This window comes from Hippopotamus amphibius, chromosome 3, assembly GCF_030028045.1.
Source record: "Hippopotamus amphibius kiboko isolate mHipAmp2 chromosome 3, mHipAmp2.hap2, whole genome shotgun sequence".
Classification (NCBI taxonomy): domain Eukaryota; kingdom Metazoa; phylum Chordata; class Mammalia; order Artiodactyla; family Hippopotamidae; genus Hippopotamus; species Hippopotamus amphibius.
In genome coordinates this window covers 123879489-123884432 of record NC_080188.1, presented here as the reverse complement: position 1 = coordinate 123884432, position 4944 = coordinate 123879489, and positions in this window count along the sequence as shown.

The window sequence follows — 4944 nt, the reverse complement described above, 5'->3', positions numbered from 1 at the left end:
TAAACATGTGAAGGTAAAACAATATGCTACCAAAACCCCAATGAGTTGATGATCAAATCAAAAAGGAAATCACAAAATACCTTGAGAAAAATGAAATGAAAACACAACTTCACAAAATCTATGGGATGCAGAAAAATTAGATCTAAAATGGAAGTTTATAGTGATACAGGCCTTCATCAAGGAACAAGAAAAATCTCAAGCAAAGAACTTAACCTACTGCCTAAAATAATCAGAAAAAGAACAATAAAGGCCAATGTCAGCACAAGGAAGGAAATGATAAAGATAAGTGAGGAAATAAATACAACAGAGATTTTTAAAAGGTAAAGATCAACAGAACCAAGAGCTGCTTTCTTGAATAGATAAGGAAAATTGACAAATCTCTATTGAAGCTCAGCAGGAATAAAAGAGAGAGGACTCAAGTAAAATAAGAAAAGAAAAAGAGGTGAAATAACAACTGTTACCACAGAAATACAAAAAACAGAAGTGAATACTATGAACAATTATATGCCATTGGATAACCTAGAAGAAATGAACAAATTCCTAGAAATACACTACCTTCCAAGACTGAGTCAAGAAGAAACAGACAATTTGAACAGACCAATCACTAAAAGTGAAACAGAACCTGTAATTTAAGAAACTCCCTGCAAACAAAACTCCAGGATGGGTCAACTTCACTGGGGAACATACAAATTTATAAAGAAGAAATTAAACCTATTCTTCCCAAAGTTTTGCCAAAAATGAAGAGGAGGGAACACTCTCAACTTCATTTGGCAAGGCTGTCATTACCCTCACACAAAAATCAGAAGAAGAAAATTATATGCCAATATCTTTGATGAATACAGATTCAAGAATCCTAATAAAGAAGATGTGGCATATATATACAATGGAATATTACTCAGCTATAAAAAGGGATGAGATGGAGCTATATGTAATGAAGTGGATAGACCTAGAGTCTGTCATACAGAGTGAAGTAAGTCAGAAAGAGAAAGACAAATATTGTATGCTAACTCACATATAAGGATTCTGAAAATGGTACTGATGAACTCAGTGACAAGACAAGAACAAGGACGCAGATACAGAGAATGGACTGGAGAACTCAAGATTTGGGGGGTGGGGGGTGAAAGGGAAGCTGAGATGAAGCGAGAGAGTAGCACAGACATATATATACTACCAACTGTTAAATAGATAGCCAGTGGGAAGTTGTTTTATAACAAAGGGAGTCCAACTCGAGGATGGAAGATGCCTTAGAGGACAGGGATGGGCAGGGTGGGGGGGACTCAAGGGAGGGTGGGGGGGAGTTGAGGGAGGGAGGGAATATGGGGATATGTGTATAAAAACAGATGATTGAACCTAGTGTACCCCCAAAAAAAAATTACAAAAAAAAAAAAGAATCCTTGACAAAATATTACCAAACAAAATCCAACAGTACATTGAAAGGATCATTCACCATGATCTAGTTGGATTTATTCCAAGATCACAAGGATTGTTCAACATACACAAATCAATTAATGTGATACACTACATAGACAAAAGAAAGACAAAACACACAAAATTACCTCAACAGACAGAGATAAAGCATTTGACAAAATCCAATAGCCATTCATTATAAAAACTTTCATCAAAGTCACTATACAGGGAACATATCTCAACATAATAAAGGCCACTTAAGACAAACTCACTTACAGCCAACATAATACTCAATGGTGAAATATTGGAAGACTTCCTGTTAAATTCTGGAAGAAGACAAGGATGACCACTCTCACCAATTATATTTGACATAGCACTGAAATTCCTATCCACAGCAATCAGAGGAAAAAAGTAATAAAATGTATACAAATAGGAGGGGAAGAGTTAAAACTATCACTATTTGCAGATGACATGGTACTCTATATAGAGAACTCTTAGTCTCCACCAAAAAACTATTAGAAGTAATAAATTAATTAGGCAAGGTTGTAGGACACAAGATTAATATGCAGAAATCTGTTGCATTTCTATACATTTTTAATGAAATATCAGAAAGAAAATGTAAATGAAACACATGTTTAGAATTGCATCAAGAAACTAATAAAATACCCAGTATAAACTAAACCAAGGTATTGAAAAACCTGTATGCTGAAAATTAGAAAGCCTTGATAAAGGAAATTAAGATGATTCAAAGAAATGGACAGATACCCCATGCTTTTGGTTTGGAAGAATCATTATTATTAAAATGGCCATCACTACCTAAAGCAATCTACAGATTTAATGCAATTTCTATCAAAATGCCCAGGATATTTTTCACATAAATAGAATAAATAAATCTAAAATATATAAGGAACCACAAAAAATCCGAAATTACCATACCAAGGGAAAAAGAACAAAGCTGCAGGTATAACCACCCAACTTCAGACTATACTACAAAGCTACAGTAATCAAAACAGCATGGTACTGACACAGAAAGAGACACTCAGATCAATGGAACAGAATAGAGAGCCCAGAAAGAAACCTCCATACCTATGGTCAATTAACCTGTGACAAGGGAGGTAAGAACATACAATGGAGAAAAGGGAGTCTCTTCAATGAGTGCTACTGGAATAGCTGGACAAATACATGTAAATCAAAGAAATTAGAACATATTCTCATATCATAAAAAAAGCCTCAAAATGGTTTAAAGATCTAAGTTTATGACATGACAGCATAAAATCTTAGAAGAGAACAAAGGCAAACTACCCTTTTACGTAAATCGTACCAATATTTTTTTCAACTTGTCACTTAAGAAAAAAGAAGTAAAAGCAAAAATAAACAAATGGGACCTAATTAAACTTAAATCCCTTTGCACAGCAAAGAAAATGATCAAAAATAAGAAAGACAACCTAAAAGATGGGAGAAAATATTTGCAAATGATGCAGCCAACAAGGGGTTAATATCCAAACTATATAAACAGCTCGTAAGACTCCATATAAGAAACAAACAATGCAAACAAAAAAGAAAGCGAGGACAGACAAATTGGGAGATTGGGATTGACATATACACACTACTATATATAAAATAAATAACTAGCAAGGACCTACTGTATAAGGAGAACTCTACTCAATACTCTGTAATGACCTATGTGGGAAAAGAATCTAAAAAATAGTGGCTATATGTATACGTTTAACTGATTCACTTTGCTGTACAGAAAATACAGCAGAAATATAACACAACACTGTAAATCATCTCTACTCCAATAAAAATTTTTTAATGGGCAGAATACCTGTATATATGTTTTTCCAAAGAGGAAAAACATGACTAACAGGCAAATGAAATGATGCTCAACATCGCTAATGATGACGGAAATGTAAATCAAAAGCACAATGGGACATTAGCTCACAAATGTCAAAATACCTATCATCAAAAAGATGACAAATAACAAATGTTGGGGAAGATGTGGCAAAAAGGGAACCCTTGTACACCGTCACTGGGAATGTAAATTGATGCAGCCACTGTGGGAAACGGTATGAACGTTCCTCAACAAACTAAAAAGGAACTACCATATGACGAGGTACACATCCCCCAAAATCCAAAATGTAACGGGAAAAGACACAGGCACCTCAATGTTTTCTTTTTTTTGGGGGGGGGGGTGGGGTGGGGGAGGTACACCAGGTTCAATCATCTGTTTTTATACACATATCTTCGTATTCCCTCCCTTCCCTGACTCCCCCCCCCTCGAGCCCCCCCCACCCTCCCCGCCCCAGTCCACTAAGGCATCTTCCATCCTTGAGTTGAACTCCCTTTGTTATACAACAACTTCCCACTGACTATTTTACAGTTGGTAGTATATATATCTCTGTGCTACTATCGCTTCATCTCAGTTTCCCCTTCAACCCCCGCCCCCTCCCATACCTTGAGTTCTCCAGTCCATTCTCTATATCTGCATCCTTGTTCTTGTCACTGAGTTCATCACTACCATTTTTAGATTCCGTATATGTGAGTTAGCATACAATATTTGTCTTTCTCTTTCTGACTTACTTCACTCTGTATGACAGATTGTAGTTCTATCCACCTCATTACATATAGCTCCATCTCATCCCTTTTTATAGCTGAGTAATATTCCATTGTATATATATGCCATATCTTCTGTATCCATTCATTTGTTGATGGGCATTTAGGTTGCTTCCATGTCCTGGCTATTGTAAATAGTGCTGCAATAAACATTATGGTACAAGTTTCTTTTGGGATTATGGGTTTCTTTGGGTATATTCCCAGGAGTGGGATGACTGGATCATATGGTAGTTCTATTTGTAATTTTTTAAAGAACCTCCAAATTGTTTTCCATAGTGGCTGTACCAACTTACATTCCCACCAACAGTGCAGGAGAGTTCCCTTTTCTCCACACCCTCTCCAACATTTGTGCTTTCCAGATTTTGTGATGATGGTCATTCTGACCCATGTGAGGTGATACCTCATTGTGGCTTTGACTTGCATTTCTCTGATGATTAGTGATGTTGAGCATCTTTTCATAGGTTTGTTGGCCATCTGTATGTCTTCTTTGGAGCAATGTCTATTTAGATCTTCTACCCATTTCTGGATTGGGTTATTTGCTTTTTTGGTATTAAGCTGCATGAGCTGCTTGTATATTTTGGAGGTTAATCTTTTGCCTCTTGTTTCAGAGGCAATTATTTTTTCCCATTCTGAGGGTTGCCTTTTAGTCTTGTTTATGGTTTCTTTCACTGTGCAAAAGTTTTTGTTTCATGAGGTCCCATTTGTTTATTCTTGATTTCATTTCCATGATTCTAGGAGGTGGGTCCAAACGGATCTTGCTTTGATGGATGTCACAGAGTGTTCTGCCCATGTTTTCCTCAAGGAGTTTTATACTGTCTGGCCTTACATGTAGGTCTTTAATCCATTTTGAGTGTATTTTTGTGTATGGTGTTAGGAAGTGTTCTAATTTCATTCTTTTACATGTTGCTGTCCAATTTTCCCAGC